The 12500-nt window shown below is 38.0% G+C and overlaps 1 protein-coding gene across 4 annotated transcripts in view; it reads right to left on the bottom strand.

The window, feature by feature from the left end:
- LOC143025498 (uncharacterized) overlaps positions 1 to 12500 on the bottom strand; it is a 1024106-nt gene that overhangs the window by 929741 nt on the left and 81865 nt on the right. For 3 of the 4 annotated variants that reach the window (XM_076185253.1, XM_076185254.1, XM_076185255.1), the window contains exon 2: positions 1 to 60. This exon is cut by the window's left edge and continues 1311 nt beyond it. The gene's annotated coding sequence lies outside the window, so the exon portion shown is untranslated. Of the gene's footprint in view, positions 61 to 9512; positions 9528 to 12500 lie in introns of those variants that run through there. The other variant, XM_076185256.1, reaches the window with a different exon arrangement.

Genomic DNA, 12500 nt, shown 5'->3' with positions numbered 1-12500 from the left:
CTGTAAACTTTAACACTCAATCACTTCATACTGGGGTCGATTTTTTTTCGATTTCAATATCTGGAAGAAAAGAGAAGATCATCAAACATTGTTTTACAGGGACAATAAATAATAATGGATTACAATGATAAAGTCGCGACAGGAGACCTTTCGGTCTATGGCGATGTCGGAAGCATAAATGGATAAATAAATAAATAAAATAAATGGAATTATAACCTTTAAAGAGGTTATAAGATGAAAAGACCGTGGTAGAACAGAGGGACAATAAATCTACAAATGAGCCAGCATTCCTTTGTGATTGAAAGACCAGTGCTTCATCTAAACAATATTGTATGATTCAGGGTTTTCCCAAAATGGTGAGAAGATATTAGTCTTTGAAACTATTGTTGGGAAAAAAAATCAAGTATGAAAATAAAATCAATATGAGATTTTGTAAGTAGAGCGTGTTGGCAAATTATTGCATCTATTTCACTGGTCAAAGATAAAACTATACTATTTTTGTTAATATTTTTTTCTTTTAGAAGTTTCTTTTATTTTACCCAAGTTATATTAGGCGTAATTGAATAGTAAGACGGTAGGCACCTTAATCTTGTTTCTTTAATCAGTTTTTCATGTCAGTGAATCAGCTGAAAGCTTTTGGTGATAGAACAAACCCGAAGCCATTCGTTCTACCAATGCTGCATAGAAATAACGATGTGACACAAACGCTTTCGTCATCTTTTACCTAAAACTTTAATATATCTTGGTCTTGGCTACATAAAGGTAAACAATAACTCGCAAACAAAACAATGGATTCCCATTTCAGAAGAATTGTATCTGAGTATTAAGCCACCTTGGTGTTGTATCGTTCCCAATGGGGACAGACTGACGGTCCTGTAGTGGATCTTCGAGGTTGAATATTTTCATATGTCAGCGTGTGTTCTTTTAGTACAGAAAAAACTTTTCTCGGGAGAGGATTTACAAACATTAAACTGTACTATTCTTAAGAATGAAACAAACAAACAGGCACACACACACACACACACACACACACACACACACACACACACACACACACACACACACACACACTTCCTCCCACCTAACACCACACCCACCCGCCATGCAACTCGGCATTCAAACAAAATCAAGCCCATCAGAGCGCCGAGGACTGACCGATACAAGAACAGTGCCATTCCATCCATTGTCCCCACAATAAACTCATTATAAATTTTAGACTAAACATATCACTCTAATAATTACTATATTACTCATAAAAGTGCCCAATTGTATTATTGTCAGTGTATCACTGCTATCTCAATAAACCTATTATTATTATTATCATTATTATTATTATATATACTCACATGTACACACACGTGCGCTTCAGTGGTATGGGCCCCACACAGAGTGAAAAATATAAGAAAGATTGAGAGGATATACAGGATAGCAACCAAAATGGTTCCCAGCCTGGCAGATAAACCATACACGGAAAGACTAAAAGCATTGGATCTGCCAATATTGAAAGATCAAAGAGAGAGAGTTGATGTGATTACAGTGTTCAGGTCGTGAAAGGGATAGACCACATTGACTGATGAGATCTCTTGATTAGGGATGGAAGAGCTTCAAGAGGTGATGAGAATCAACTGGAAAAAGACAAAAAGTCTAAAGCCTGTAAAGAAATACAGCTTTCCATACAGATGCATGAACACTTGGAATAGACACACGCGCGCACACACACACACACACACACACACACACACACACACACACACACACACACACACACACACACACACACACACACATTCACATACACACACACACACATATGCACATACATTCACACACACATGCACACAGACATATACATACACACACAAAGGATTATAAAGGAGGAACATGCCGAAAGGAGACCTTTTGGTCCATAACTAGGTCGGATGCGAAAAAAGTAATAATGATAAATAAATAAATACATAAATAAATAAATAAGAATTATAATATAAATAATAATAAATAAAATAAATAAATGCATAGGTATAGTTAAATAATAAGCAAACAGGTAAATAGTAAATAATAATAAATTGACGGATAATAATAAATTAAAATCAAGCATATTATGATAAACAGGCAAATAATAACAAACAAATAAACAAATGATATAAAATAAATGACAGGAATTACAGAATCTTGCTTAGGTGTTTACCTAAACGAATCCTAAAGCTTCGAACTGAACTACATTGCATTGCCTCTGCAGGAAGTTTATTCCATTCATTAACTACATGGTTGGCGAAGTTGTTTCTACCCACTTCCAAATCGAATTTATTTCCTGACAGTTTGAGACCATTATTTACACACCCACCCACACACACGCACACACACACACACACACACACACACACACACACACACACACACACACACACACACACACACACACACACACACACACACACACACACACACACACACACACACACGCGCGCGCGCGCGCGCATGCACGCACGCACGTACACACGCACAAGCACACACATACACACGCACGCTACACGCATACACATACACGCATGCACAAAAGCATACGCATACACACACACGCACGCACAAAGGCATACGCATGCACACACACACACACACACACACACAAACATATTTAAATCGTTTATGTAAATTGCTGATAGACAATCTTTAACAGTTAACTGGTAATCACGCACGCACATACGTCGCGCATATATCTAATATTTTACTCCTTTTAAGAGAGTTTACTATCGACACAAAAGAAAACGATAGAAAAGAAGCAACAGGTTAGTTCGATCTGGCCTTCATGTCCTCATTAAGACGCATTTGGAAAAAAAAAAAATGTTGAGGAGACCTTGAGAAAAGTATGAGAACTGATGGGAAGAAATGAGTCACTTCGAAATTAAGGTGTCCAAACTGGGAGAAAATATTATTCTATGAGAAATATATAGAGAGGAGGAGCAGTTGAAAACGAACAGCGTGCCAATATCTGAGAAGAGTGCCAAGACAGTCTCGGAAACGACCTCTGTCCGAAGAAGACAGGACACATAAATAAGGGCAGGTAAATGTTACGCCGTTTCTGGAAATACCTTTAGAAACTGACTTTACAATGTAAGACGAATGCGTGTGGCATCTGAAGGAAAGAAACCTGGCAATACTGAAACACAAAACCAGATTGTGAATGTAAGGTGATGCACTGAACTGAGCGCGTCTGGAGACAAGAGACAAGGGAAAGGGTTACGAATTGAGGTTGTACGCATTTGTCTGGCATCAGTCAAAAGAAAATCTTTGAAGATGTTACCATAGCGACAGCCTAGAGGACTTCGGAACGCGGAAGAAGTCCATCCTGCCTCAGCACCCGGAACCGATGAACGCCGCCTGCTGACAATCATAAGGAGCGCTACAGAAACATCATTGTAGTAAGTCCATTAAATAAATTCACATAAGGACTCCAGATTAGCATGATTATCTTGGTGTTTCCACCGGACTGGTCCTCTGCGGCAAATTTATTTTTATCTATTCAGCCCTTCTTGTCGCTTATAAAAGATGCCATGGGACGAAGATAAAGAAAGAGATAGATACACACACACACACACACACACACACACACACACACACACACACACACACACACACACACACACACACACACACACACACACACACACACACACACACACACACACACACACACACACACACACACACACACATATGTATGTATGACTGTATGTATACTCGTACATATATACTGCATATATATATATATATATATATATATATATATGCGAGTGTGTGTATGTGTGTGCGTGTGTGTGTGTATGTGTGCGTGTGTGTGTGTGTGTGCGTGTGTGCGTGCGCGCGCGCGTGTGTGTATGTACGTAAGAGAATACATATATGTATATGTATGCATGTGTGTATATATAAAGATATATATTTATATATATACATATATATATATATATATATATATATATATATATATATATATATATATATATATATATATATATATATTTCTACATGCAAATGTAAGAAGGCGTACTTTGGCAAAAGCCAAAGAGGTCTCCGAAAGAGAATAAGGAAACCAGGTGGATTTGAGAAACCATCGCCTCTCAAATGCGCTGGTGGGCCACGCAAAGATCATCCACCCAACTGGCAAAATGCAAAAGTATTGAGAAAAGACCTAGTAAGGAGACAGAGAAAGATAACTGAGGCCTTATCCATAGCTACCAAAGGCAACATAAACCAATACGCAGCTATTAGGAGCAACACAAAAGCGGGACCGACTTAGATCGGTGGAGAAATGTACGATGATCTTTTGTACGGCAGGTTCCACACATTCTACACTCACATCAGTTTTTCTCATCATTTTTACACCTTTACTAATTTTTAATACAAGATTTTGGGAAACGCATTTTATTTTATTCTAATTTATTTTTAGTAGGTTAATGAATTAATTATTTATTCATTTACAGGTCTCTGTCCACCCATTCACGTCCCCTGCCTAGTTGGTGGGATTGTGGTGTTGGGTCTGCTATGTATACCGTCAGCGTTATCCAGGAGTATCATTCCTCTGAAGAAGCTCTAAGCGAAAACGGTTAGGAATAAACTCGGCCCTAGACCCGTGTCTTACTCTTCCACCTTCCTCAAACTTGTCACAATGTCTCTCTCTCTCTCTCTCTATATATATATATATATAGTGGAACCCCGCCATTCGTCCGCCTCTCTACTCGTACAACTCGTTATTCGTCCAACTTGTTCATGTAAAATTCAACTCGTCATTCGTACGCTTGCCCCGCGATTCGGACTGGGTCACCTTGTTATTGGCCGCGCCACGCGGTCGCTTCAGCTGTCTCGTGCTAGCTTCCGTACGCTACGCATCATCCACGCAAGCTTCGTAAAACTTTGTGCTACTTTATTGCTATTTTTTTGTTATTTTTATTAAAAATAGTGCAGCCATGGGTCCAAAAAAGGTTAGTGATGGAACGGATTAATCCAATTTACATTATATCTTATGGGAAAAAATGATTCGCCATTCGAACAGCCTCCTGGAACGGATTGTGTACGAATAGCGAGGTTCCACTGTATATATATATATATATATATATATATATATATATATATATATATATATATATATTCATATATATGTATATATATTTATGTATATGTATATATATATACATATATATATATATATATATTCATATATATGTATATATATTTATGTATATGTATATATATATATATACATATATATATATGTATATATACATATATATAGGGGTGATTGTGCCAACGACACTATATGGGGCAGAGACTTGGATTTAAGCGAGACCGAGAGGAATTTTTTTAATGTGTTTGAGATTAAATGTCTGAAAAATACAGTAGGGGTTACAAGGTTGGACAGAGTGAGAAACAAACAGGTGAGAAGAAGTGCGGGGATGAAAAAGTATTGGGATGTGTTGGACACATGGACAGAATGAGTCCAGGAGCATTAGCTCAAATATGGCTTCAAACCGGAACAAATTAGTAACAAGCTGAAATTGTCAGAAAATGCTCAGGAGACCTTCCCTAATAACATACTAAAAGTCCCTAAGAATCCTCACCGAGGGTTTTGAGAAATTCAAGATGGCGTCCATAATGGCCATCGATATCATATTTTGTTATATCTCAGGTTTCAATGAAGATAGAAACACAAATGAAGTACAAAAATATAAGTTTTCAGACCCAAGGAATTCATTTACGTCAGTGTATGTGATAAATTGAGCCTGTGTCATGTTTTTGAGTTACAAGTACATTCACAGACGTTGTAACAAGTAATTCTGAAACGCCACAATTCATTTTAGTGATACATGTAAAACCATGATTATCAATTGACGAAAGTATTAGCCTGATTCATATGTTGTATGTGATGTTAAATTTTGTTTGTTTTTTAGAGTTCAAGATGGATTCGTGCGTTATTTGCAACGAATTATGCACCAAGGATTATGTACAAGTAGGAACCAAGGGAAGGAGAACCTTAGTAGCAGCAAGCCTGGAGAGGAAGTATGGGCTTCATGAAATCTTGGAGATACAGAACCCACTGACATTTTACATCGCCTGCAGGAAGGCCTACACCCGGGAGTCCTCCATCAGGTCCGCGAAGAATAAAGTCAGAAGAACCTGTACTACAAGAGGAGGTTCAGCCACCCACCCTAAGATAAAAAACTCCATAGTTTGACATCACCACACACTGCTTGTTCTGCTCTGAAGTACTGCCAACTAGTAGCAGACTTACTACAAAACGGAAGAAGATGACCAGTGATGTGGAGACAATGCCCTTCAAACAGAACATCTTAGACAGGGCAAAAGAGAGGAAAGATGAATGGGGAGAAATGGTTGCCAAAAGAATGATTGAGGCATCCTCTGACTTGGTTGCTGCTGAAGCCAAATATCACCGTAACTGCCCAAGATTTTCACAGCAAATCTGAAACACAGAAATCAGTTGGCAAGCCACCCGATATTCTGAAGCAATCTGCCTTCAATGAACTTTGTGCCTATCTGGATGAAAATGATGAATGTCAGTATGCTGTGTCTGACCTCATGGAGATGATGGAGACATTCTTGCATGGTGAGGAGGGCTACTCCATGAAGTAGTTGAAACAGAAGCTGAAGGAAAGATATCAAGATGACATAATCATTACAAGCCTCCCTGGAAAGTCGAGCATTGTTAGCTTCAGAGATTCAGCTCACCGCATTCTTCGAGAAAAGTGGATGGCAGACAGAGCAGCAGACAAAGCAGAGGAGAGTGAAAACATAATTGAAATGGCTGCGTCAATTACACAACGTAACATTTTTTTCAAAAGTTTTGTTTATTGTATTTTTTTTAGAGTTTATTAATCCATTTTTCCTGCTGATTTCAAATATGCAATTATTTTTTCTGTATCATCGACCGTTATAGAAATACATATAATTTCAATGTTACCATGTATATTTTGGAATTGTTATGTGGTCTGCTACTAAATGTTGATCTAATTTTCTCTTTCAGATCAATGACTGAACTATTTACCTGTTAAGATGGCTACTAGAGGATGTGAAAATTCTCCTGATACATTTTGCTATGTGTGTGGTTATTATATTGGGAAAAAACAAGTACTACATAAGATCGTGAGAGGTGCTAAAGTGTGGATAGCGTACAGACTCTATTTCGGAATGCCCATGGGTGACCAGGACAAGCCATGGGCACCTCATGTGATATGTGGAAGCTGCCGATCTACTCTAGAAGGATGGCTGAGAGGTACAGGAAGGGCAATGCCTTTTGCCATTCCTAGAATATGGAGAGAGCCGAAGAACCATCACGACGACTGCTACTTTTGTATGATTGATGTGACGAAGTACAGGAAAGTGAAAGGAAGACAAGCTCTGCAGTATCCAGACATACCATCATCTAGAGCACCTGTCCCACATGATGATAGCTTACCAGTACCACAACCACCAGAAAATACAAGTTTATTTCTATCATACTCTCTTTACTTTTAATTAACTTTAATATTAAGTGCTTGATATACATTCACTTTCCTAAAGATATATGGAATACTAATGCTATTCGTCTTTGTTAAAGTTGCTATATTTAGTTATTTCTTTCTTTCCAGATGGAAGATGCAATGGAAATTTCATCTGAAGTGTCAGCAGGTAGCAGCAGCCATGAAATGGGAGACGAAGATGTTGCACCAAGAACGACTTCAGAGCCTCACTTTCCAAGTCAGAGTGAGCTAGATGACTTAATCAGAGACTTAGGTCTTACTAAGTCAGGAGTTGAGCTTCTTACATCAAGGATGAAAGAATGGAATCTACTAGGAGAAGACTGCAGGACATCTGTGTACCGGAAACGACATGAAGAATTTAAAATTTACTATGACTTTAGTGATGATATGTGTTATTGTAAGAATGTTACTGGTTTGTTTACAGCCCTTGGACTCGAACATGATCCTGCAGAATGGCGACTGTTCATAGATAGCTCAACACGAAGTCTCAAAGCAGTATTGCTCCACAATGGAAATAAAGACCCATCTTTGCCTCTTGCACACTCAGTACAGAAGAAAGAAAACTATCATAATATCAAACAGCTTCTTGAAAAAATCAATTATGCTGAATTCAAATGGGATGTTTGTGGTGATTTCAAGATGCTAGCCTTTTTGCTTGGCTTACAAGGGGGATACACAAAGTATTCCTGTTTTCTTTGTTTATGGGACAGCAGGGCTGATGATGATCATTATAATAAAGTTCATTGGCCCCCAAGAGTTGAACTGCAGCCAGGAATGTTAAATGTTCTCAGACAGCCTCTAGTAGATTCGAAAAAAGTTTTATTACCCCCACTTCATATCAAGCTAGGGTTAATTAAACAGTTTGTGAAGGCTTTGGATTTTGGAGGCGAAACTTTCCAAGAAATTTGTCTCATGTTTCCCAAGCTATCTGAGGCTAAGCTCAAGGGTGGTATATTTGTTGGACCCCAGGTAAACAAAATGTTGAAGTCGGAGAAACTGGAAAGAGCGATGACGAAAGTTGAAAGAGAAGCTTGGTGTTCATTTCGTGATGTAGTTCGTGGATTCCTAGGAAATCACAAGGACCCTAATTATAAACAAATAGTGGCAAAGCTTATTGAGAACTTCAGGAAACTTGGTTGTCGTATGTCCTTGAAGATACATTTCTTGCATTCTCGCCTAGATTTCTTCCCCGAAAACCTGGGGGCTGTCAGTGAGGAGCATGGCGAGAGATTTCATCAGGATATCTCAACTATGGAAAGAAGATATCAAGGACGATGGAATACTGCAATGATGGGAGATTACATATGGTCACTAGTCAGAAAAGACGAAAGCATGCATTCTAGAAAATCTCGATCGTCAAAGCACTTCTAATCATGAGAAGAGTCATCAAAACACTTGCAGTGCAAAGTTGTGTTGTTTATTTTGTTCTTACTAATATTGTAGCTCTTAAATACACTTCATATTATGAAAAAAATACTAGATGTTGTATAATTATCCTTAGAATGCTAAAGTAGATTGAATCAATTAACTACTGTAGAGAAAGGTTGCGTATATAACAATAAAATATAAAATCAAGAATAAATAAAGAAATATCGATGTTACGTCAAAACTAATGTGATATTTGGATTCAGTGACACGAAATACATATATAAACATGAAAAAATACAAATAAACAAAACATGTGTTACATTGTGTTATTCGTGATGGCATTCGATTGTCTGTATTTGACCTCAGTAAATATCCCCGTTTGGAAGGTACTGAAAATGAGTTGTCTACGATTCCTGGGTCTCTTAACCTCTTTCTGCACAAACTGTTGGACCCAAAGGGCAAAACACAGGTGTACTGAACAGGCAATATACTGCCATAGCCCATTCTGTTATTTCTGCTGCAGTGCATCGGCAAGGGAAGCGCAAGGCATTCAACTTGGTTCACAACAAGAAGGAGTATGATCAGCTCAAGACATTCTCTAATACTGGAAACACTCACCAACAAGTGCAAGAAGCAGGTGAAAGCTTCCTCCTGAAGTTGCACGGTGCACCTCATGGTGTGTCACTGGATGAGTTCCGCTACACTGCCTACAAATAGGCAATCAGCAGAACATCTCTGTCCTCATCCTTCCAACTTGCAAGTTTGCCTCCGACAAATGCTGCAGCCAAACAGTATTCCTTCAGAACTTATCACACTGTTCAGGAATGGATGGGCAGGCCCTTGCAGCCAACAGCTTGTGGATGGAAGCTGGAGGACATCCTAATTCCAGTTAAAACTGACAACCCCATTGCCCCCGACTGTCTGCTCAACATGATCTCATGTGGCTACAAAGCAGATAGCTGTGGATCATTATGTGGCTGCAGGAAGATGGGGGTACACTGCTCTGCAATGTGTACAAAGTACAGCGGTCAAACCTGCAACAATGCAGCACAAATGCCATCCTTCATTGATGATGATGAAGAGACTGAAGCACCAAGACCAGTTTCTCCTGAAACTGATGACGAAGATGATGCCTAAGACCATCGTCAAAATTTATTTGATTTATTGATTTATTGATTGATTAAAATTCTATAATTAGGACTACAGCTAAGCATTTTTGTTTGTAATTAAGGTAATGGTTAAGTGTTGTTTCTTGCTACTGGCATGACTTTTATTGTATAATGTGTGCATGTTCAGGTTCATAAAACATGTATTTTGTTTTCATTTTGCTAATTATTCCATTCAAAATTCAGATAATCCAAAAACTAGTTAAAAGAATTTAACTCCTTGCCCCCCCCCCAAAAAAAAAAAAACATATATATTGACTTATTGTTTGACTTTCTTGATGTTTGGGGCTTGAAATATGACAAAATCTAAATTTGACTGCCCTTTTGGACGCCATCTTGAATTTCTCAAAACCATCGCAAGGGGTTCTTGGGGACTTTTAGTATGTTATCTGGAAAGGCCTTCTGAGCACTTCCTGAAAATTTCAGCTTGTTACTAATTTGTTCCGGTTGAAAAGCTAATACTCCTGGACTATAAGAAATATTAGTAAAAGAGCTGTGAAAGGCAGAGATGGATAGAGTGAACTTGACGGGACGACCGAGGATGAGATGGATAGATGGGGTGAAAGGGGCGTTGAGCAAGACGGGAACGTCTGTTGAGCAAGGAAGAGAGAAGACAGGAGACAAGGTGAGTTGAGAATGGCTGTGTATAGATGATGGTGCGATGCAAGGGAGGCGGAAGGGGATGGGGGGGGGGATAGGGAGTGGTTAAGTGTGAACGAAATTTTGGCACAACCCAAAGGGATTTCTCTCCGTTTTCTCTTTTTCTGCAAGAGGAGATGGAGAAGGAGGGTCGCCGATTGAATGAAGCGGCCTTCCTGTGGATGTATTGTGTCTTGGTACATTGCTTCTGACCAAGGGCAGTGGGCGGGATACAGGGATGACCCGTCATCCACGAGGAGCTAAGATGAGAGGAAGGGAAGGGTGGTGGATGGGAAGTGGAATGGGTGAAAATGGCTACGTGCATTTTAAGTTGGCTACCTCCCTCATAAGGGGGAAAAACCCTTGATATATAGATACATTATTATTACTATCATTATTATCACTATTATCATTATTATCATTATCACCATTATTAATATATTATCCTTTATTCATAATTATTTTAGTTTCAATTTATCCCAATGTGATAGCTACAGTTGTTGGATAACTATGGAGCGAAAATCATCTCCCATTGATTCAACTTTACGCTTATCGATCGGTGTCGAGTCCCCTCCCCCCCCCCAACTTCCTAACACGCTTGAACAGCATAAGCTGACTATTTCCCAGTTTCCTGGCTTCGATCGAGTTGCGTTTGGTAGTGCGACCCCACACTGGACAGACAGCTTTTACAATAACAAGCATGTATGTACAGCCCCGAACAAAACTTTTGACCCACGCTATAGTTCTCACAAAGTCAACATGATTTCTTTTTTTTGTCGAGTACGTGATACATTTTCCTAAGTAGTATATGGCTTACATTTAGGTATTTTTCTTGAATGTATAAAAAAATCATTCAAAATATTTGTATTTTTTCATGAAAAACTCTTGGTGGGTCAAAACTTTTCCGCGTGACTGTACCCATGGAAGTAGCCGAGGATGGGGCGTCAGAATCAACCATCTCTCTTGAATGATCCTGGTGTTCTGTATCAATATATTTTAGCTGAATCACACTTGTGTCACGAAGATTGGTCTGATTTAGTGAAAATGGGGTCCACTGGCGATAATTTGATAATTAGGATAGAAAATAATTCGAATAATAATGAATCATATAAGACAAAAACTAAGTAGGTCTCTGTAATTTGTGTTCATTCTAAATTACTTATATATATATATATATATATATATATATATATATATATATGTATATATATAAATATACATATAAATACATGTACATATATATATATATATATATATATATATATATATATATATACATATGTACAGATATATTCATATACATATATATGTATATATATGTATCCAAATGTACACTCATATGTATACTCTAAATACATATATATGACTGTTAATATATTTTATCAGCTTCGCACCAGAGAAACATTCCTCTGAAGAAGCTTAGGGCGAAACCGGTCAGGGATAAACTCAGGAATTAGATAATTAGACCCGAGTCTTTTTCCACCTACATACAAATATACATATATACATTTATACATACATACATACATACACACACACACACTATATATATATATATATATATATATATATATATATGTATATATATATATATGCATATATATGCATACACACACACACACGCGCGCGCACACATACATACAATATACATATTGTATATCATATATACATATTTACATATATACATTGCCCTCTTCTGAATGAAGGTGCCTGGTGTCAACCCATGAAGAAATATGTAAGAACGATCCACGCATTGTACGGTTTACGAAAACAACAATTTCATGTTTAAAATGATTACTTC

This window comes from Oratosquilla oratoria, chromosome 5 (assembly GCF_046742065.1).
Source record: "Oratosquilla oratoria isolate Oo_2021 chromosome 5, ASM4674206v1, whole genome shotgun sequence".
NCBI lineage: Eukaryota > Metazoa > Arthropoda > Malacostraca > Stomatopoda > Squillidae > Oratosquilla > Oratosquilla oratoria.
Note: the sequence above shows the minus strand (reverse complement) of the source record. Positions and strands in the feature narration are given on the sequence as shown.